Consider the following 24,244-nt stretch of genomic DNA (forward strand, 5'->3'; position numbering starts at 1 on the left):
TGAAATAAATCTCCGAGGCAGGTAGGCACGGCAGCAGTTTTGATTGAAGGAAGGAGTTTGGGGGCAGGTGGGAGGAGGGCAGAAGCAGCAGGAAAATGAAAGTAATATTTACTGAGCATTTGTTTGGAGCATTTAAATATCGAAGGAAGGAGAGCTCAGCGTACTAAGTCATAAGTACTCACAGCAAGCCTGTGAGGACAATGTTGTTATTCCTGTCACACAAATAAAGATACTGGGACTTAAAGAATTTAACTAGTTTGTCTCAGGTCAGACTATCAATGGGAAACAGAACCAGGACTAGAATCCACACTTTGGAATTGGCCCCAAAGCCCATTGCTCTATGAGGTCATAATTCCCGAGACTGCTAGATGACTACTTTTTAACCTTCCCAGATGATCCCTTGTGTCTAGAATCCCCCAGCTGAACTTTAAGGAGGCTGAACCCCGCCTCCGCTGGGCTTCACTTTAGAACATCCTTGCTTTCTGGTTCCACAAAGCCCAAGGAAAGACTTTTCCCTTTGAAGTACGGCTTCTCTCTCGGGTGATTTGTAACATTCGAGGCAAAGCACGAGCGTTTGCCTGGTTCGTAAGCACAAGTCCCCGAGAACCTGCAGAGATCACGTGGTGCAGTGAAAAGCTGGCGCATGCCCATAGAGGCGCGGCTTCTGCCACCAGCCGGCTCTACCCAGCTTCAGCGGCTCTGAGCTTTACAGGCCCCTGCAGTTGGCTGCCCAAGTCTTGTATGGATCTGCTTTTTAATGCTTCTAATTGGGCTTTTCGATTTTATAAGGTTGCATTTGACAGGAAAACTCATTTCTGTTCTTTAGAGAAGGTTGGTTGTGTGGAGCCTTTCGTGTATCAGGAAAACTTCTTTTACACTCCAGAGTCGTCTGTCTCTGACCAAATGAAAATCACAGAGGAGACAGATTTTAAATGAGAGGAAACGAAGGGTGAGTCAAACAGTAACACTAGACTGGGCTCTTGCTTTTAGCAGATAATCTCCAATAATCCACATAAAGCAAGAATAAAATGCCACAGTTATGAAATGCCCTGAGGTTCTTGCTTTAATCCTTCTTTCCTTAAAAAAGTTATCTGCTCCATATGTACATGCCACTTCCTACCATCCCCCACTCCCTCCACACCACTCCCTCCCCAGAGCTGAGAGATTCATTTATTCAAGGATTTATTTAGTGTCAATCCACAGCCCATCTGCCTTGCACCAAAAAAAAAAAAAAAAAAAAAAAAAAAAAAAAAAAAAAAAAAATTAAAAAGCAAAATATGCTCCCTTTCTGTTCTTTCAACACAGGAATGAACACCCTTCCCCCACACTCCTCACTCACTCACTTGCCTCCTTTTTCAGTTATTCTGTGTGTAAAGCAAAGAAATTCTTTGCTTTGCTTATCCTTCCTAAATTTACCAAATCTAGGCTTTGTTCCTAGGCCTCTAAAATCACTCCTCCAGAAACACAAGTTTTTGAGGAGTGAGGTTGGACGGAAGTTGGTATTTTGTCAATCAGTCTGTTTGAGAGCTTTTTACACTTGTAAAGTCCTTTCAAAAGTCTTTATGATTCTGGATAAACATCTGGATGCAGGCTGCCTGAGGGGGGCTCAGGAAACTTCATTTTACCTTTCTTTTGCATGAATATTGGTAAGAAGTTTTGCAAAAAGATGACAATAACACTGACAGCAACACTAAGTGGTGACTAAAACAAGAAAATGGGTAAATGACACGCAGAGGCTGAAGGTGAAGTCCGTGAAATTAGTGATTTTGATAAAACCAAAGAGCCAGTCTCCACAGTTGCTTTTCTCTCTGCTTTTTCTAAATCGACCAGAGGTAGCTTCTCCTAGTCACATTTTCTTGCCTGTAACATCTGGAGACCTGGGGTACTGAATTCAGGCAGCAGATCATGAACAAACCAGTAAGCACCTGCTGTAAGAAACAGAGAACAAGCTTCTCGCACAGCATCCGTGGGACAGAGGACAATCTTTTGCTTTCACTGCAGGTGGATCAGAGGCAGTGATTGGGGAGGGGGTAGAGGGACTGCTGTTTTGTCAGGACCTAGAGACACTCACAAGACTTGTGAATTTTAAACAGGTTGCCCGACCTGACCTCACTTTGATTCAGGGGAACTTACCCATCTGGGACCATTAGAGACTTTTCATTATTCTAAGGTTCCAAGAGAAAAGGTGTTATGGACGCCTGAGAGTTGCTTATATGTGAAAGCAAATGCAATATCAGAAGAGAGGCTGGGAAAGAGGCTTGGGGTGTGTGAGCCTTTGGATAAGAGAGAACAGAATGGTCAGTATCTGGCTGGCCACCAGCCAAAGGACCATCAGCACCAGTGATTCCCAGAAGGCTGGTTTAAAATGCAGGTGCCCCAGATGGACTGACCCAGAGTCCTTGGGGGTGGGCCCAGCACTCCAGAGTTTCCCTAGCTTTTCAGGCCTTTCTGATGCACATTGCAGTTTGAAAATCATTGCTTTAAAAACCATTGGAGGAGTGCCTGACTGGCTCTCAGGGTGGTGAGTTTGAGACCCATGTTGGGTGTAGAGATTACTTAAAATTTTTTTTTTAAGTTTATTTATTTTTGAGAGAGAGAGAGAGTGAGAGTGAGCATGCAGGGGAGGGGCAGAAAGAGAGGGAGAGAGAGAATCCCAAGCAGGCTCCTCACTGTCAGTGAGGAGCCAGATGAGAGCCAGTTCTCTCATGAACTGTGAGATCAAGACCTGAGCCTAAGTCAGATGCTTAACTGACTAAGCCACCCAGGTACCCCCCCACCAAGTTTTTTTTTTTTTAATTATAGAAACAAAAGAAATTAAAAAAAAAAACTGGAGCCAATCTTACCTGTCACAACTTGGAGGTAGATACAGATGATCACTCATTGATTCTAACAAATGAACATATACTTAACTATAGCTTGTTTCATGTGGGTGCCTAGATAGCACCTAGCCAGGACCATTGGGGCCCCTATTCAGCAGAAAGTGGCCACATGGAGACTGCAGATTCTGACCAGTCCCTCTTAACATCTCTCCTTCTTCATCTCCTTTACCTCCCTTCTTTCGTTTGTACATTGTAAAATGTATAAACTCACTGTATTGCCATTACTTTTCTCTACATTGCCACTTTCTAAGAACTGTGGAATGCTGACTTTATCTAAGGGCAATACAGCTTGACTCATTGGAATAGATTAAATGTGGGGACAGTTGGCCGAGGCTACCTTCTCTGCTTGGTGAGAGGAAAGGACATTTGAGAAGGTGGGTTCTAGCTGGATCTTGAGTGCTAGGCAGGCTTTTAGCATTTTAGGATCAGTTTCTAGAACCGAGATAGTAAAGCCTAGGCATGGGAGTTGGGCGTTTGGGGTACACTGGAAGACAGAAAATCCAGTGGGTCTCTCAGACTCAGATTAGAGAAGATGAGTTGAACACAGAAAGGATCTTACCAAAGGGGCACCTGGGTGGCTCAGTTGGTTAAGCATCTGACTTCAGCTCAGGTCATGATCTCACAGTTCAGGAGTTTGAACCCTGCATCAGGCTCTCTGCTGTCATGCAGAGCCTGCTTCAGATCTTCTGTCCCCCTCTCTCTCTGCCCCTCCCCTACTCACATGCTCTCTCTCAAAAATAAATAAAACATTAAAAAAAGAGAGAGAAAGAATCTTACCAATTATCTTCATTGATCAATATCAATCATCTTCATTGATCACCATGAGCTGGGTACCTTACTTATTACATCCCATTTCATAACAATCCTACAAGGTGGAATTCTACCTCACAAATATATCAAGTGAAGCACCAAGAGACCACATTTGTATGGATCTGAACTGAAATATTTCTACGTCTGGCTCCAAAGTCCATGCTCTTTCTTTGTACCAACTTTCTCCGTTGACCTTGAGTGACAGGATAATTATGGCTGGCAGTCACATCCAGTACTTCCTATGTGCCAGGAACTGCACAAAGCACTTTATATCCATCAGCTCATTTACTCTTTACAATAAGCCTATGAGTTAAGTATTCTTGTTACCACTTACAGATAAGGAACTGAAGCCCAGAGAAAATTAGCAAATACAGAGCCAGGTTTTAACCTAGGACTCTGATTCTGGAACCCAGGCTCTTAATCATACTGTGAGATTGTGTCTGTTGTGGAAAAGTTTCTGAGCTGGGGTCCCAGAATCCTGGTACCATATACTAATACTTTTCCTGGATGAAGCCAGTAACAGATCAGGGAATTGTTCTTTCTTCCCTTAAGTCCTCAGCCTTTCCTGTATCCTCCTTGTTCCTCTCTGTCCCAAACACACAACTGTGCTGCATTTGTTTAACAGACAATGTACATTGGAACTCGTTGAGCTCAAGAAACTAGCTGTCTCCCCTACCTGAGTAGGGTCTTTGGTGATGGCAATGGCCCCCTAAGTTCCCCTGACAGGGACAAAAGATTGTTCTTGCAGTGCTAATGCCTGGGAAGACACCCTGATTATGAAACCTCTGGTCAACCATGTTTAAAAAAAACATCTCATACTAGTCTTTCTTTGGTTTAGAAGGTACTTCAGTTCTATCAGGGGTGTCTATACACAACTGAGAAAACATTAGTACAAGTTCACAGTTTTTAGTACAAGTTCAACTAAAAGCATTTATTGAGCACTTATTTTATATCAAGCACAAGGAATATTGAAGGGTTTGGGGGATATTTTCCATGTAGAGTGGCCAACCCAATCCAAGTTTTTTGGGGCTGTCTTGGTTTTATAACTGAAAGTCCTAAGCCCCAGAAAAACCTTCAGTCCTGGGCCAACCAGGATGGTTGGTCATTCTAACAGGTGACCTACATAGGGTCTCTGTCCTCAAAGAGCTCACTGTCCAGAGATGATGTAGGAAAACACATAAAGTAATCATGACAATGTAAAGATTTAGGCGCAGGGTTTCATTAAGGAGGAAATGGCAACTTGATGTATTTACTGTATTCTGTAATACAGAAATAGTTTTGGGGCGCCTGGCTGGCTCCGTGGAGTGGGCAACTCTTAATCTCAGGGTTGTGAGTTTGAGTCCCATGTTGGGTGAAGAGATTACTTAAAAATAAAATCTTTAAAAAAAAAAAAAAGAAAGAATTTCCATTCATTATAACCTCTGGGCATTAGCTCATTAATGGATTGCACTGTGAAATGGAAATTGTGATGGGACTAATAATTCAAGCAAAGTTTTGGTTTTGTCTAAAATGAACTATTTTCCCCTATAAGGAATTCTCCCTTCACTCTGTTGGTGATCCAATCTTCATGGGTTTTTTTTGCTACAATATTTACTGAGTGCATCTAGGCATTGTCTCTACCAGTGCTGTCCAATAGAAATATAATACAGATCACGTATGTAATATAAAATTTTCCATTAACCATGTTTAAAAAAAGTAAAAAGGAACAGTTAATATTAATTTTAGTACTATATTAAACCAACATATTAAAATGTTATTATTTAAAAATTTTTGAATGTTTATTTTTGAGAGAGAGACAGAGTGTAAGCAGGGGAAGGGCAGAGAGAGAGGGAGGTACAGAATCTGAAGCAGGCTCTGAGCTGTCAGCACAAAGCCTGATGCAGAGCTTAAGCTCACAAACAGTGAGATCCTGAGCCGAAGTCGGACACTTAACCAACTGAGCTACCCAAGCACTCCTAAAATGTTATTATTTTAATATGTGATCAATGTTAAAATTATTGAGGGTTTTTTTGTTTTTTTGTTTTGTAACTAAGCCTTCAAAATTCAGCCTAGACATACTTCAAGGGCTCAGTAGCTGGAATTGGCTAGTGGTTATAGTAGTTACAGTTTGTGGTGCCACACAGCCAAGTGTAGAATAGAAACAGTTTGCTAATTCAAGTCAAAACTCTTTGACTAAATTAATAGACTATTTTGAAGGAAAATACTCACTTCTGCATACATTTTTGACTCGTCAATAATCTGGATTATCCTGCCACTTGTCCCTAGGTTTAAACTGAGCTGAACACGAATTCTAAGTAAAGAAGAAGGCTGTGAGCTTGAAACTGTGTGCTCTTTCTTAACCATGGGAGCCCTGCTGAGCACATTGGGAAATGGCCATTCTTAGGCCTGGTTTCACAACATCACCAGGTATTTCCAGTTATCTCAAAGGGGTATCATGAAGTTTGCAAAGCAAAATATAATTTAAATTCTTGGATATATAAAAAGCAATTATTGTATGTGCCTCATGGTATGTGCTTGATGGGAAGGGAGAATTGTGAAACCCAGCAGACAGCGAATTGATGTTGTAATCCCCAAAAGGCTGCAAAACACAAACAAAAATAATGTGACAGAGATGATAAAGCCAGTATGAAAACAACATTGAGCTGGGGTTTAGAAAACCCAGGCCTCCCTCAGCATGCTCTGCCAAATGACTTATCTGTCCAATAATGCTGAATGAACTTTCCATCTTTCTCTCCGTCAAATTTTTTACTCTCCCCACCTTTTGTTTTCTATAAGCAGTTCTGCTATTTTTCTTCATTGACTCTCAAAATGGCTGCCCCCTTACTCTTTTTATTTTTCTTTCTTTGTTGTTTTGCAAACATTTACTAGGTCTTCCTATGTTTCCAGCATTGAGCGAGGCTCTGGAATTGGGGAAGGAATCACAAAAATGCTCATGATCTAGAGGCTGAGCTGGAGAAACAAACAAAAGTGCTGCAGACTGATCATTTCTGGAAGCAAGTTCTGCATAAAGGGTAAGGGTACAGAACTGTGAAGTCAGTTCTGTTCTGCGTCTGGCTAGGTATGGGTTAGTCCGAGCGGGGATGACTTTGCAGTGGTATTACTTGACCCAGTTGGAGGGTAGGGCAGAGACAGAGGAAGCCTCTCAATGCAAACAGGCTGGGTCAGGGAGCAAATGTGTTGAACTTTTATGAACTTTCATTGTCAGTTAACATCTCAGCAGCTTGTGGTTAGACTGGAATTGGACCAGGACCCAGAAGGGCATCAGAAGCAGGCAGGACCGGAATGACTCTGGATGAGAAGCAACTTTTATTGACTTTAACACAGTTTTCTCCAGGGTTGGCCTTGACCTGCCATTCAAAGTAACATCAGTGACACCTCTCACACCATTCCTTCCTCCCTTTTATTTATTCATCAAATAATGTTGAACACTTACTAGATTCCAGGTGTAGGCTGGTGCTAAGAGCAGGAAAATGAATATGAACAATCCCTTACGCTGGGGTGCAGGTGAGGGAATCACTCACAGGCATGTGTGTTAGGATGTGGTGTCTTCATTGATAAAGACAAACATGGAAAATGGGGAAAGTCCTCTACTCAGTACCTTGGAGTTCAGGAGCCAGAGCGCTGGCAAATGGAACATCACCCCACTGCTCCCCTGAATTCTCGGAAATATTCAAGAGGGCTTTTGACTTCCACAGGCCATGGGAATTGGGGATGTGTATAAGGCAGACACTGTACAACTTCACCTGGATTTTGAGGGCAAAGGAGAGCCCCAGCTGGCATCCAGTCCTGGGAGGGAGGGAAGCTATGACTGGAAGCAAGTGATCTCAACGTCCTCACTTTGGGGGCAATGGTGTGTGTGTGGGGTGTGTGTGTGTGTGTGTGTGTGTGGGTGTGCATGCATGTGTGTGCAAGAGCTGGGTAAGCACTCTCAGAGTGGTGCCACTGTCTGTTCCCTGACTCCTGAATCACAGCTTTTGTTGGAACCAGATTGTCCTTAGCCATCCTTTCTTCTTTTTTCAAAATCCTTTCTTTAACGACTGAGAAGTCTGGCATAGAAAGAAGTGCAATGTGTCCTCAAATATTGTGACTGGACTCCATTATTTCCTGACTCCCCGTGTCCCTATTGCCATCATGCTGCTTTCTGACCAACTTTGTGAACAAATAGGGGGGCACAGTGATAGACACAGGAAGACCATATCCAAGCCCACTCTGAGCAAGTTTGGGCAGCACTGGCCCAGGCCTTCTGCTCTGTCAGCATGCCCTGAGCAATTACTTAAAGCTCCACTTCTTTCTGGCTGGAGAGCCTTGTCTGTCTTGTTCAGGGCTGCGTCCCAGCACCTGGCAGTTAGGGGCTACTCTGTCACTATTGATTGATGGATGGGATGTAACTTCATTTAGTTCCAGTCATACAAACCCACACTAAAGCCTCAAGAGACTCTGGGCTCCTTCCCACCGTCAGCAGCAGCTGCCATAGTGGCAATAATGCCCTGCATTCAGATGGCCATTTGCTATTTCCAAACCATTTCACTTGCTTGGCCACATTCAATCTCAAGTATCCCTTCAGGGTGAGCATCTGCCTGAGAGTAAAGGAAGCCTGAAAAGTTGTAACCTATTCTTTGGTACTTTCATTTAGGCCCACAAAGCCTGAAAAACCAACAAATTACTGTATGTTATATAGACTCTGGGGGGAATTGCATAGTTTACCAGAGTTTAAGGTGGATTCTTAAACGTATGGCATTAAAGGGGCTGTTCTAAAGGTACATTTAGCCCAACCTTAGGGGCACTTGGTGAGCACAAACGCAGGTTTCTTATAAGCCTTTTGGTTTGGGAATGCAAAGAAATTTTAGGCCAATACAGGCTTGAGTTCACGCCTTCCTCACATCTGACCGGAAGCTCCCTGAGGGGAAGGACCACATCTGTGATCAACTCTGCAATCCAAGACCTAGCAATCTCAGTGGATGGATGGATGGATGGATGCTTGAATGGGTGGAAGGAAAGACTGGTGACACTTTACAGCATCTTCCCACTTCAGAGAAGTTTTGAGTCCTCCCTTTTTTGCCATTCCAGTTGATTTCTTCACATGAGAGTGTTGTGATGGGCAGACAAAAAGGAGTGCATTAGTTGATTCAGAGAACAGTTAAAAAGGCTAGACAGCAGGGAGTTCCCCATAGGGAATTTCTCCACAGAGAGAAAGAAACTAGAGGAAAAGTAATGTTAAAAATACGCATGTTTGTGGGACATCTGGGTGGCTCCTTCGGTTAGGTATCTGACTCCTCAGTTTGGCTCGAGTCATGATGTCACAGTGGTGGGGTTGAGCCCCGAGTTGGGTTCTGTGCTGACAGCATACAGCCTGTTTAGGATTCTCTCGCTCCCTCTCTCTCTTTGCCTCTGCTTTTGTCTCTCAGACTCTCTCTCTCAAAATAAATAAATTTTAAAAAAGAAAGAAAAAAGATTCAGGACCCTGTGGGATTATTTCAAAAATCATTCTTTTTAAACAAACTTACTTTATTGAAAAGGCATTTCATGCTCTTGGTATAACATTCAAACCATACAAAAGGGGATACAGCGAAAACTGATTTTTCTCTCCCCTATCCTTCAATACCGTAGTTCCCTTCCCAAGAACTACTCACTCTCCAACACTAGGGTTATATGTGTGAGGGATAACCTCAGCCTGTCCCACCCCCCAATACACACACACACACACACACACACACACACACACACACGAGGTGGGGGAGTCTCCACAGGGGAAGGGACAGAGAGGAAGAAGAGGATGGAGGCCATGGAATGAATGGCATCTGTCCCTCCTGGCTCCCTCTGGAGACAGGAAGTTAGAGACCAAGGTGATGTAACTACGGGAGGGACACTGAGTGAGACCCTGGAGCGCAGCCCCACTGTGTCGGGGGTGGGGGGGAGGGGGGTCCCTTCCTCCTCCTCACTGCAGTAAAGTCCACCCAGTCTGTCACTGGCACTGGGAGCTTTGGGAACATCCAGAGTCCACTCCCACTGGCACTTTTCTGATTGGCTGGGAGTCACCTCTATGGGACACAAGAGGAGGAAGAAGGCTGAGGCAGCCTGGTAATAGTAGCTGACCACTTGGGTGTGAGACATGTCCCCTCTGGGGACATTTTGGGGGTGTGGACTGAGGTCACACTTTTAAATGAATGGAGGCAATCAAGCAATACACATAAACCTAAATCTAAACCTAAATGTGCTACTGGGCTACATGAGTTACAGCTCAGCCCTGCATGAGAACTCCTCAGAGGGAAACAGCTTGGGCTGGCCCAGTATTCGTCTCCCTGGAGGCTGGTGAAAGTAGAGGATACTGGAAAAACAATGAAGAAAGAAGTCTTGCTCAATGCCCAGATTGTATGTAGCTTAAAGGGGAGAAATGCCTGACCTCTATGGTTGGCAGCGGAAAATGTCCTGTGAATGACATTGGTTACTGCTGTTTTAGTCAGCCTGGAAGAAGCCCTCAAGATGATTTTATCTAGATCTCTGCCACTCATAGAGGAAAAGCTGTGGCCCAGTGACATGCCCAAGGTCACACGGTCAGTACACATGTCACCTGGCTGGAGACCCATCTGGCTGGCAGGTGGAGGATCCATCCCACTTGGTCCCAGCCTGGCCAGAGCAGTTCCCCACAGCCCTGTTAGTGCTTGTCTGCATGTTCATTGTCTCTGAGTTCTAGGGCTGGAAAATCAGGTTTTTCAAGTCTAAAAACCCCACAACCTATTCTTCATTTCCCCAATAGTGCCTCAGAGGCCTCAGGAAATAGACTTACGATAACTAAACTCTGCTGAGGTTGGTTTGTAATCAAGGAAGCTAATAATTTACAAGGGGGACTTATTCTATTCCAGAATCTCTTTACCTGGTAGTAGGCTTGCTTGTGAAATCAAAAACATAATAGGATAGGCAGAGAATGATATAGCAGGAAGAATATATCTAGTAAAATTTATTCAATATTGGGGCTGGAAAATGTTATCCTTGGCTTAATACAAAGAGTTGCATCTTGGGATTGAATTTTAGTTCTGACATTGTTAGCTGTGTGACTTTGGACAAGTTGTTTAACCCCTCTGAGATTTCACTTCTCTGTAAGTCTGAAGGGAATCACTACCAAATATAGTCTCTTTCTCTTGGATGGTGTGGGATGCACTGAGATTTGGCTTCTCAAATGTTATAACGTGGGCTGTCATTTTTCACCAGTCCTTTGTTGGGTGAAAAAGGACAATGTAGAGGGTTTCCATCATGTTCAATTCATTGAAATATTGAATGTTAAAATGTCCTTTATTTTGTCAAATGATGGTGATGAGAGATCACTTTTTAAAAAATGTTTTTACTGGGGTGCCTGCGTGGTTCAGTCGGTTAACTGTCCAACTCTTGGTTTCGGCTCGGGTGATGAGTACATGGGTTCGAGTCCTGCCGTTGGGCTCTGCACTGACAGTGTGGAGCCTGCTTGTGATTCTCTTTCTCCTGTCTCTGCCCCTCTCCCACTCATATTCTCTCTCTCTCTCTCTCTCTCTCTCTCTCTCTCTCAAAATAAATAAACTTAAAAAATGTTTTTACTTAGCTATCTAAGTAAAGATAGCTAAGATACTTAGCTACTTAGTATACTTAGATACTTAGATACTTAGATACTTAGATACTTAGTATCTAAGTAAGAGAAGTCAGTCTCTTAATCTAGTTACTTGGGACTTGTACCTACATAGGCAGAAGTATTTGGATTAAACAACTCCAGTGAAATAAAAAGGTGTGCCCTCTTCTGCATTCAGGTCTTCTATTTAGTTAGTGGTTTCAGTTAATTTAGGAATAAAAATGGAAATTTCTAAAACAAAATTGTATGTCCATGCTTCATTCTCTCATACCTGTCATTTGTCTCAAGAGAGAATGTTAGCATTTGGTGGTATCCAGGTTTTGGTGGCATTTTCTTCCCCATCTGCCTACCACATCAACCTTCGTAGCCCTCCTTTGATTCCTCCAGTGTCTAGTGACTTAGATTATATAAGACCTTTAATGAGGGTGCAGATATTATGACTGAATCTGTTGAAGTTTCTAGCTCGGGTTGGGAGGTTTGTCCAGCAGGTAGAAATAGGACGAGGGGAGCTCAGAGCCAGGACAGTAGTGTCACTCTGCTTAAGGGCCAGTAACTTCTAGAACCATCAGAAGGGACGGATGAGGCTGCTGAGGAAGACTTCAGTCTGTGGCTTTATATGAAGAGAAAGGAAAAGAGGAAAAAGAAAGTGAGAAGGAGGGAGAGAGGGAGGGAGGAAGGAAGGAAGGGAGGGAGAAAGGAAGGCCAGAAGAGGGTGAGAGGTGGAGATTATTATTTGAGCCAGGCAAGCTCTTCAAATAAAAAATCCATATGGCCCTCTGGAGAAAACAAAACAAAACAAACAGTTAAACTTTGGGATCTAGATTGTGAGGGACACCTGTTGTGTTTAGAGGCAGAGCTATTTAAATAGCAGCACCCCAGGCACCACTTCAGGTTCACACAAGCTGTTATTTCGCTCTGAAAACAGGTATGGGGAAGGGAGAAGGAAAAAGAGCCTGGGTGAACTAACTAAACCCAAGGTTGGGTTAGATGAAGGGCATATCTGGCTGCTACTTTAAGCCTCAGGTAACTGTAACTCAGTAAGAGAACCCTGGGGTAGGGACCCTCACTCTACCCCTTGTCCTTGTTAGATAGTCACCTGGTTCCATTCTAAACCAGCCAGCAAAAACCAAGATTTTCATCTCATTCACAAACTTGCAAGTTTTTTTTTATACTTTTATTTGCAACCTATAGCTGTAGACTGTAATTATTTTCACTCTTGTGGATCTTTTCATGGAAATCAGGAGAGGTTGAAAACCCAAGTATGGCCTTTCTGGAAGCTTTCGGGCTGCCCCCTCCTTGGAACAGTTGGGGAGAAGTGTTACCAGAATATCTGAGGGTGTTTGCAAACATGGGTCTGGGAAGATGAGCTAAAGGGGGAGGAGATATTTCTTTGTTGATTCTCTTTTTGTTTTGTTTTGTTTTCGTTTTTTTTTTTTTTTTAATATTTATTTATTTATTTAGGCAGAGAGAAAATCCCAGGCAGGCTCCCCACTCAGCACCAAGCCTGACCTGGGGCCCAATCTTAAAACGGTGAAATCATGACCTGAGCTGAAATCAAGAGTCGCATGCTTAACTAAGTCACACAGGCGCCCCTCTTTGCTCACTCCTAAAGGATGTAGGCCCATACTTTTGTCCTGGAGGTAAGACTGTGCATGAATGCTAGGGAGATAGGGAGATAGCCTCACCCTCATATGTCATAGCAATGTTTGGAAAATCTTGGTGATATTTGGTGGCGGTGGTGATGTTTGTGGTGGAACAGGGAGTTTCAGCCACTGGCATACACAGAATACTGGGTTAGCTCCAGCTGTGTGTTCAAAGGACACAAAAGTTTAGACTACCATCATCTTTTTTTCTGGAGTAGCTTTCTAACTCGCTTTATTGCCTCAGCATCACTGAAACCATCTCTACAGGTTCACAAGAGTTGATCATGCATGTCTCTGCCTGAGTCTGCATTCAGTAGCATCAAATTGGTGAGTTTGAAGTTGGCCATGGCAGGAGTATTTACACACCATAAATCAACAAGCGCCACAAATCCAGGCTTTTGTTTTTCCCCAAAGATGCCATCTGTCAGCACAGCCTAGTGGCTTCCACTCCTGTGCCCCTTCATTGACCTCCTTCCATAGCTACAGTGGGCCTTTGACAGCTACAGCTGAGATTGTTGTCACCATCCAATGTCTTCCATTGCTCTAAGAAAGACCACAGCCTTCACCATGGCTTATGAAGCCAGCCTACACAGTCTGGGCCCTACAGGTCTCCCCTGCCCTTCCTTGCATTGTGCTTCATCTCTCTACTTGCGCCCTATCATTTCTCCCAAAGGAGCTTCAGTTTCTCACCACACATTCTTTGTCTGTGGTACCTGGAGCCATTTGCTGCTCACCAAATATTCACAAACTTTCTCACATCTTCCAGCCCTCTTGCAGTTGGGTGGGGCCCTGTGACCAGTTCTGTGAGTGGACGTGACACAGCACAGAAGAGTTAGGAGCTGATGTGCCATTTTCCAGCTTTCTTTTCCAGAACAGCAATGGTGGAGGCCATATGTTGAGACAGCAGAACCACAAGATGGAGTAACCTGGGTGCTGAGTCAGCGCATGGAAGACAGCTGTCTTTGGAGAGTTGCCTGATTGTGCATGAGACAGACATAAACATTTGTTCTGTGTGGCCAGAGATTCAAGACAATTTTGTTACTGCAAAATAATCTAGTCCAGCAGTTCTCAACTATTTGGGTCTCAGGACCCCTTTAAACTCTTAAAAATTATTGATGATCCCAAAGAGCTTTTGTTTATGTGGATTATATCTGGCAATATTTCCAGATTAGACATTAAAACTGAGACATTTAAAAAATGTGTACATATTAATTCATTTTAAAATAACAATATAACCATTACATGTTAATATAAATAACATATTTTTATGAAAACCAGCTAGCTTCCAAAACAAACTAGTGAGAATGACAGTATTTCACATTTTTGCAAGTTTCTGGATTAATTGAAGACAGCTGGATTCTCATCTCTGCTCTTGCATTTAATCAGTTGCAATCTGTTTTGTTACTGTTGTTGAGGTATGTGAAGAAAATCTGGCCTCAAACAGATCATGTAGTTAAAAGGGGTGTATTTTAATAGCCTTTTCTGATGATGGTGGATATTCTTTTTGAATAATACATCAAAACTTGACAAGTGGCAGTTTCTTAAAAGTTAGTTAAAATATGGAGGCACCTGGGTGGCTCAGTCAATTAAGCATCTGACTCTTGGTTTCGGATATGTCATGATCTTGGGGTCATGGGATGGATCCCCACATCGAGACCCTCATCGGACTCCATGCTGAGTGTGCAGCCTGCTTAAGATTCTGTCTCTCTCTGCCTCTCTGAATCCCTCTCTCCACTCGCACTCTTTCTCTCTCTCTCAAATTCTAAAAAAAAAAATTTAAATTTAAAAGTGAGTTACAGTATGGAGTCTGAAACTATACCAATGAAATTTTCATACTCTGTTACATTAAGCCCATTAGGGCTATCTTGCACTTTGAATGGATCCTTTACTCATGGCATGATTTTGTAACCTCTTGCATTGGTTATTTAGAAAAGACAGGTTCACCGAGTTAAACACATCTTCCAAATGCTGACATATTTCATTATATAATATATACAAAATCACATTAATTAGTATCACCATCAACCTCATTGCAGTCTTTAAGTATTAGGAAGCTATTAAGCTCATGGTAGTACGTACAAGTTTTAAAGTTCTAATTTTTGTTTGAAAGCTTGAGTTTCATCTTTGGTAACAAACACTTTCAGTTATTTTCCTTGAAGTGACAGATGGGCTTTATTCATTATAAAACAAGAACAAGAACAACAACAACAACAAAGGTCTGCCAAGAACCTAAGTTTGAGTAACCACGAACTATGGTTTATGGTTTATGGTCAGTAGTTTTTGGTTTTGGTTTCTTTTTTTTTTTTTTCCCCCAGCGAAAATTGTATTTCATGATAAAAGCAGCTAGTTCCATTTACAGCTCAAAAAACCAAATAAGTGCTTTTTCTCAAGGCAGCCATTGCACGTTGTATGCAGAAGTGCTTTATGCGTACTTCCCATTTGTCACCCAGAATATTAAAAAGATGTGTACTCAAGGGTGGTGATTTAATTAAAGAATAACTTTTATTGCTTAATCAAAGGCATTTCTAAGTGAAACTGGCTTTTCCCCCAGCTACAAGTACGTGGAAAAGGAATACAGTGGTTACAAGTACAGTTTAGTGCCACTGCCTTGCTGACACCCCAAAGTTTTGCCACCAGTGCTTTTATGTCATTGGTGCAGATGTCAATCCAGTGAAAAGGAGCAATGACATCCTGGTATAATTATGAGAATAATTTTGACCTCATGGAACCTCTGAAAGGACCTCTGGTACCCACATCGGTCTGAACACCACACTCTGAGAACCACTAGCCCATCCTCGCTAATTCTAGCCCATCCTCACTAATTCATTTATACTTTTCCTTCTGACTGGAATGAAATGCCACCACCACCTCGTCACCAGCCCATCACATTGTAGATGTGATGCTCAGGTTCATGACCAAGTTCTGGGGGGGGGGGGTCCTTCCTCGATGTCCTGGGTCTGTTCCCATTTTAACAATATTACATCCCTCAATGTACCTTCACTTAAAACAGTAGTAATTTTACACTCACATTTGTCTTCCTCACTAGATTTTAAGCACCAGTAGGGTAGGGGGGATGGTGTCAGGGGTTCACTATAACATTTTTTAGTGTCTAGCATGGTATCTGCATAAAAGGGCTCAAATCTTAGTTGACTGAATGAACGCGGGGGTCTGAAGCAGCCATGTGCAAAGGCACATTGAGCTTAGATGGGGGCTCCTGTTCCTTAGAAGGACTCTGCAGCCTTGATTAAACTTTAGTTCACTCAGGTTTTCCTACAAACAGGTTCCCCATAAAAAAAGATAGCAGGCCTGTGGCTGGTATCTAAAATATCTATGTTTAGCCCTTTCCTGTTTCTGAAGAAGGTATGTGTCTGTGTGCACATGTGCATGCACTGGAGAGGGACAGAAAGAGAGAGAGAGACAGAGAGAGACAGACAGAGAGAGAGAGAGAGAGAGAGAGAGAGAGAGAGAGAGAGAGAGAATGGATCTGGGAGAAGAGACTTTAAAGTCGTTAATTAACTCTATAATGGGGAAAGGCACCAATAATCTCTGAAAATGTTATGCAATCCTACTTTTATGTCTCATCTCAACCTTTAATAAGAGCTGTTAATATGTAGGAAACTGATTTCCATACTATTGTATTTGCTTCCCTGGTGAAGGTTGTTGTTAAACTCTTTGATAAGGACCATGTCTTTTTCTTCTCTTTCTCTCTATGTTGCCCAGCCCAGCACCTGGCATATGAAAATATTCTGTAAATGTTCATTAAATTGTCATGTGGCAATAAGACCATGTGATGGGAAGAAAGGCAAGAAACTTGAGTTGGGGGCTGCCCACAAGGATCATACAGTCCTACCATCTTCCTTGTGTAATAGAGGCTTAGGTACAGCTGGCCCACCCAGTGGCTGCTGTCAGCCATGAGTAGCAGCTCTGAGGCCCACCTCATTTCTATTTTTTTTATATCCAAGATGTCCAGGACCAAAGTACTCAACCAAGCTGGAGAAGGGTCGAGGCCACTCCCATGCTTCTCAGCTCGGGCTGCTCATTAGGTCCTCCCAGGGAGCTTGTAAAAAATACCATCCTTTTGATAAGACCCCTAGGCATCAGTATTTTAAAGAGCTCCCCAGGTAATTCTGATACTCAGCCAGGATACAGAACCACTGGGCTAGGTGAGGAGAAGGGGACTCAGGTGCTCCCCCTACCTCCATGGGAATAACCTGAAAACCAGATAATGAGTCCCTGAGAAGTTATCATGGCTTCCGGTTGCCATGATGGTTGTCACTGCTAGAGAAGAGTGCACAGGATTGGAGCCATTTCCACGCCTGATTCCTGAGCCATGGGACCACCTTTGAGTAGTTTCAGCCTTGTGCTGCTTGAGCTCTCCCTGCATAGTCAACCTCTAAGTCATCATGATCTCAAAATCCATTGTTCACACTTTTCAGGTACTTGAACTAGAGGCAAGTGGAGTGGTATGATGCCCCGGAAAGACAGATGTGTGATTAAATTCTGCTTGCAATGAAACTCCCAAAGGGAGTCACAGGCTGAGTACTGGGAGCGGAGCTTATAATAAGCCCTTGTTTATTGTTCAATTAGAGTTCAATAGCTCAACAACCCCCTTCTCTCCCTTCTGCTCCCCACCCTTACACCCAATGGTTTTCTTCTAATAAGGTTCTTTAAGCTACTCTCTATTGGTGGGGTAGATACACAACGCGGGTCCAGTTATGCTTTTAATGGTGTTTACACAAAGTAGCTCAGCTTGTTAGACCCTCGAGCCACAAGGACAGGCAGAGCATCTGCTGGGGGCTCTGTTAAATTAACCTTTAGTCAGTTTGCCCTAATTGATCCAGTGCTTCACTCCCAGGGTGTTCTAAGTATTTAAAAGCATGTAATGAAAGATCTGACTAGCCTGGAACCATAGAGGTTTAAGAGAACTGCTGCAGATTCCTTTTGAAATATCTCATTGAATTCAATATTACTGAGGAGAGATACAGGGCTGAGCATAAATTAATTCATTTTGGGTGAAATTCGTCTCCAAAATGTAGACCAAAAAATGTGTAAATATGAAATAACTTGTTTTATATTCAAGGAAGAGCTGCTGCAACTCTGACATCCCTTCACGTGGTGAGAATGCTTATAGGAGCCTGGATGCCCTGGCAGCTTCCACAGGAGAGAGGTACATGGTGACCCCAGTGTCAACAAATGGAATTCACACGGCAGAGATGCTTGGACTTCAGAGGCCTGTCTCAGCTGGACTGGGCTCTAGCTCTGGCCAGAAGCTTGCCAGCCACAGGCCGACGGAGTATATGGCATAGGGTCTGGAATGGGGGGAGGCCCAGGTTAAAATCTCAGCTTTCATACCTACGGGCTTTGTGACTTTAGTCTGTTTATAGCCTCTTTAAGCTTCCATGTTCATATCTGTAAAGTGAGGATGATGATACCACTCACCTCCCAGCATTGTTATGAGGATTAACAGAGATAACACATGTTAAGTGCTTAGTGTAGCCCTTAGCATATAGTAACTATATAATGAATGTTCACAAAAGAAAAAACAAAGCAAAACAAAACGAAATTCAGTCAATCAAATAACAACAAAAATAGGACAATATGGGGCACCTGGGTAGCTCAGTCAGTTGAGCATTGGACTCTTGATTTTGGCTCAGGTCACAATCCCAGGGTCGTGGGATTGAGCCCCATGTTGGGCTCTGCACTGAGTATGGAACCTGCTTGGGATTCTCTCTCTCTCTCTCTCTCTCTCTCTCTCTCTCACTCTGCCCCTCTCCCCTGCTCACTCTCAATCTCTTTCTTAAAAAAAAAAAAAAATAGGACAAGGAACCCTGAAAAGCTATATGAAATTTTTAGCAGCTTAAAACTGCCACTGCCCCCTCCTTTCCCCCCTGTTTACAAGTGTGCCAACTGCAGTGACCTCAAAGGAAATCATATTTAAATAAATATATTATAGGGACCTAAAGTTCAAGTGCCCATAGTAAATTCAGGACAAAATTACAAAGTGAAGACAGGCCCCTTGATCCTGCTCCTCTCAAGAGATACTTCTAGAACTCATGAGTGTCCATGAGAGTGCTCTTCTTCCAGAGCACAGACTACATTTCCCAGAGTCCCTTGCAGTTACATGTGGCCCCCTGACTGAATTCCAGACAATGGAAGTGAGATGGGCCACTTCCAGGCCTGGCCTGCTAAACCCTCCCAGGTACCATCCTTGGTCTGTTTTTTTCATTTTCATTTGCTGGCTGAATGAACAGGACACCAAGAACACCAAGAGCCTAAGAGAGGGCTCACCCAGAGGGAAGGGGGAAGGCCCACCGGCTACTTACATTGGATTGTGACAGAAACAAGAAACAAATTCTCATTGTATCAAGCTACTGATACTTGTGGCAGTGTTTATAGCAGGTGGCCTATCCTGATGAGTACAATGAGCTTTTCTATTTTTTTTGCTCATGTCTGCAGGGTGGGTAAAGCACCAGATAGGCAGTCAGGAGAGCTGGTCCTGGTCTGGGCTCTATCCCTCACTTCCTGATGGACCTAAATGGTCTCAGAGATCTGAGAGTCTAAGAAGGTCAACAAGTGCTTCCTGTGTGATGATGACACGGCTGCCTCTCTGCCTCTGCAGAGACTTGGCTGGGAAAGCAGCTGTGCTTGGAAGAAGATGCCAGCTGCCTTTCCTCTCCTTTTCCCGTACCCTGTCCCATGTGCAAGCTCTGCGGCTCCTCACACTGCAAAGATTATCTGGTGCATTCACTTAAATTACTTCAATGGCTTTGGCCAAGTCCCTTAGCCACTTTGTGCCTCAGTTTCCTCATCCATATAATGGGAATAATGATTCACCTACAAAAGAGAGTTCTGCTGAGAATTAGAAATCATTTTTTAGGGGTGCCTGGCTGGCTCAGTCAGTGGAGTGTGACACTCTTGATCTGGGGGTGGTGGCTTTGAGCCCCACGTTGGGTGTAGAGATTACTTAAAAATAAAAAAAATCTTTAAAAAGGAAAAAAAAAGAAATCATTTTTTAGAAAGCATGGGTCACAGTGTCTGGCACTGTGGTTATTGCTAATGAATTAGCGTGCTTAAACGTGATGCATTCCGCACCCGTTTGCAGAGTACTTGCTATGGCCAGGCAAATCGCTAAAGATGCAAAGGCAAAAGGAAGGACAAATCTCTGCCCTCAGTGCATTTATGGTCTAGTCCTGCACCCTCTAGCCTCTCCCTCCCCTCCTCCTCACCGCTAACATGCACATAGGTAGGACATGACAATATGAAGTAGAAAACAAATACATTTTCCAGGGGATAAATTCAAGGGGGTACCTGGGCCAGACTTTGGTTCGCCCCCAGGTTGTTACATGGAGTCAAGTGTTCTTTCCTTAAGGAATTTTTCCCTCTGTGGCAAAACTCCCTGGTGGGACCCTGGGCAGAAGGAGTCAAATCTCAGAGGGCTTGTGGTCAGTAGAAAAACCAGATCTTTAACAGCAGCTTAAGCCTGACTCCTTTGCCCTGAAGGAGGCTGGGAAGAAAGGAGAGGTCAGAGTTCAGAATCATTACTTTGTTGCTCTGGAACAGGGTGAGGGAAACCAGAAGCTGTGCAGTGTTAAGATGGGGAACAGATAATTGTATATTGTGCATTACTGTTCTGAATGTAAAATCTCCAATAGTCATTCCACACACAATGTAACAAAGCCTTTAAGGACAGGCTTAAGAAGGATTAATTTACAAAGACTCAACAGCTAGAAACCTCTAAAATAATTGTAAATGGAAAAAAGGATGCTCAAAATCACAGGGTTTAAAAGCTAGAGAGAACTTCAAAGTGTCATCCAACTTAGATTGTTAAATGCTGATCCATGATGAAATTGTTGCTGGTCTGTGATGAAATGAAAACAATCAGGACAATTTATTGTCTTTCCATACAAGAAAGGCTATTTATTTTAATGACTTATCCTTTATTTTAAGATTATATAGTCTTCCTAGTTTTTTGGTTGTAATAGTCTTTCTCTTTCAGAACAATGATAGTATTTTAGATGGCAGTGTGTCTTTGTTTTTCCTCTTTTGCCTGTGGGTTTTAGAAAAACCTTACCTGTAAAAATGAAATGGCAATTCTGTGTTGGTCCCTAAGTTTTTAAAAATTTTGTTTCCTGAAACCCAGTCTAGAAACCAGTCATCAAACTTCACCATCATTCATAGTATATTAAGAAACTGGCTCCTAAAAAGCAGTTATGTAATTTCTCCCAAGTTTTGAGAATACATCCATTTTTTTGAGAGAGAGAGAGAGAGAGAGAGAGAGAGAGAGAGAATCTTAAGCAGGCTCCACACTCAGTGCAGAGTCTGACATGCAGGGCTCTATCTCATGACCCTGGGATCATGACCTGAGACATTCAGGTGCCCCAAGAATATATCCAAATATGGAAGCTTACTCTGATAAGTAGGATACAGAAACAACTCCCTCAAAGCAAAGTGAATCTGAAGATAGCATTTCTGCAGATGCTAATAAAATTAGCCTAAAAAATATTAACTTATAAAGTGGAGTAGTGAGGGAAACACATTGAAATGAAAGCCGGGTCCTGGGTTTTAGTCCATCTTGTGCCTCTAACAAGATTTGCTGTCTTAGGAAAATCTCTTTCATTTGCCTCAGGCTCTGTTTCCCTTCTGTAGAATGAGGGGATAGAAGCAAGGTGATTTCTAAGACCATTTCCTGCTTAAATGTTTGCTATTCTAATTGGAGACAACATGGTTTAGTAGCAGAAGATTCAGACTCTAGAAGAGACCGTCTGGCTTGACTACTGACTCTGATACTTACTGACTGAGGGCCTGGGTAAATTATTTAATCTTTCTGTGCCTTAATTTCCTCACTAGTAAAGTGGGGTGAGGATAGTAATTACCTCATGAGGAATAAATTACATAAAAATTGCAAAGCACTAAATGTAGAGTCTGATATTAATAAGCTTTCAACAACTACTAAATATTAGTAGCAATAGCCGGTGATTTTTTCTAAATTAAATGCTTTACCCTCCTCACTTGGGAATATAATTGCTCTGCATAAACTGGACTACACCACAGAGCAGATCCCATTCTGAAAGGAAGAATAACTCGGGAGGCTGCCAAGAGGATTCCAGATGCTAAGATGTAATAATTAAGTGCAGGTGCAACTCAAAGCACTTTACATACATTATCTTATTTAGTCCTCAAAACAAATCTCTGAGGTCAGCAGAATATGTTGGTTCCTCAGCCACAGTCCAACCCAAAAGCTCACTAAAATCACTGCTCTGCTTTGCCCTAAATTTTGAATCTCCTCCCTTCAGGGTCGAGGGAAAGGGCTGGGGTAGAGGGTGGGTAGAGATGGGGTGCTGGCGTATCATGGCTAGGAGAGAGGTACCTCTTATGCCAAGCAGCAAGTGTGAGCCACGGCAGCGTGGGTCATGGGAAGGAGGAGGATGGCTTGGGGACAGTGGTGGGATCTGGAGAATTAACCCAAGGCATTCCAGAAGGCACATGAAAGGTAGCGGTGGGCGGAGAGCTGCTATTGGAGCTGTGGTCAAGGCTCTTTTCTAGGTACAGTACTTCCTGTGTAAATGGATAAGCCTCATTTAAAGGCTGGGGATTGAGTGCACACTGGGCAGCAGCTTATTGTTCTAGTAACAGATAAAACAAAGTTCCAAAAGTCTCTGATATTGTTCCAGGACATTGTATTGTATGGATGATCAGACATTGTTTGGAGGATGACTATAAAATCATCTCCTTTAGAACATATGAAGCAAATTAGAACTATGGCCCTATCTTCTATCCACAAAAGTAATACTCTTAGGGCCAAATTTAGCAACGCGGTACAGCGACATGCCCTTCTTTCCCTTTATCCCTTTATAAGGGTAACTGCCCTCCCATACTCCCCTGCTGCAGGAATCAGGGCCTTAGGCTGGGGTTGCAGGAATCAGGGCCTTAGGCTGGGGTTGAAACATGGCATGGCCCCTGGACTGGACCAAGGCAGGGCGGCCACCAAAGGCAGCCAATCCAGGGGATGGATACATATCTGTGAAATGGCCTTGTCTGAGAAGCGCTGCTCTGCCCAGGAAACCATTTCAGGTAACTTTGAATGGGGAGGCAGAGAGAGAACCAGTTTTAATGCAGAGAGGCAGGAAGGAGAAAGGAGAAAGGAGCAGACACATGGCTGCAAGATGTACAGGGCCAGCAAGATTAGGAGTCACCATAACAATAGAGAAGAATGGAGACACTTGGCTCTTGTAACTGAAGAAGAGACAAAAACACTTGGATCTCAGGCCTGTCTTGGATCTTGAGCAGGTGCTACTCCTTGGTTTCCATGAGCTTCTTTACCTAGTACCTCCATGTAATAGATACGCCAAGAACAACCCCCCTCCACCCCCCCCCCATTACTGGAGGTACCTTAGATTTCTATTCTTTACAATCAAAAGAACCTAACAAAGTATGAATCTTGGTCTTAGTACTTATGAACTGGAGCTGTAGAGTCAGGGGAAGGATCTGATTGGATGACTAAAATTTACTAGGCTCTGTGGGGGGAGACTTTTCTAGGGGGACACAGCTCACCCAGGTATAGAGGCATGGAAGGTCAAAGTGGGTGTTGAAAAAAGGTGGGAAGATGGATATGATTTGAGAGAAGGATGGGAGAGGATGGCAGTCTTTGGGGTTGGAACAGTAGGGTCCAGATTGTCAGCAGTCTGCGTGTTATGCTGAGGTTTACACAAGATCCTTAAGCAGGGTGGAGAATGGGGACATGATCAGATTCACTCCTCTGTTTGTTTCCTTGAGATTACAAATGCAGTTAATACTGGTGAAGAGACACTGAGAAAAAGGAGGCCAAGAAACCATTACATCAGCTACACTTTCTGGTTTCATGGAGAAGTGGAATGTCAGTCAGGACAGGCATAGCTCTAGGGAAATTGAGGCCTTTAAAAAGATTATTTTGAATTCTAGATGATGCCATTTTGCTTTTTCACAACTCAATATTCCAGCCACAGAATTGTCCCCTTGGAACATTCTCCTACTTGAAGTTTCCACGGCTTGAATGAAAGACGCGTAAGAAATATTTTCATATTGTCCTTCACACTTAAATTCAAATGTTCATGTTTAATGAACCACAGGCTACTGATCTCAAAAAGAAAGCATTAATTGTTCAAGGACTAGAGTGAAGTCAGAATTAGCGTGATAATGAGAATCCCTTTGACCACACTATTTAAGTGATGGGATGTTGGTCCTTCACAAAACATGGCATGAAAGACCCATGTAATATGTTGTAATCAAAATAATAATAAATTGATGTAAGCTTCCTGGAAGACTATTTGACAGTATGTGTC

At 43.1% G+C, this 24,244-nt stretch overlaps 1 long non-coding RNA gene across 2 annotated transcripts; it reads left to right on the plus strand.

The window, feature by feature from the left end:
• Positions 1-600: 600 nt before the first annotated feature.
• On the plus strand, positions 601-18,525 carry LOC111561768. Of its 2 annotated transcripts, none has more exons than XR_002744599.2 (5): positions 601-739; positions 827-949; positions 5,955-6,095; positions 6,558-6,700; positions 18,007-18,525. It is a non-coding gene; the product is annotated as an uncharacterized LOC111561768 (long non-coding RNA). The 2 variants fall into 2 exon arrangements; XR_006584542.1 differs by having other exon boundaries at positions 6,576-6,700.
• Positions 18,526-24,244: the final 5,719 nt, after the last annotated feature.

This window comes from Felis catus, chromosome C1, assembly GCF_018350175.1.
Source record: "Felis catus isolate Fca126 chromosome C1, F.catus_Fca126_mat1.0, whole genome shotgun sequence".
NCBI classification, from domain to species: Eukaryota; Metazoa; Chordata; class Mammalia; order Carnivora; family Felidae; genus Felis; species Felis catus.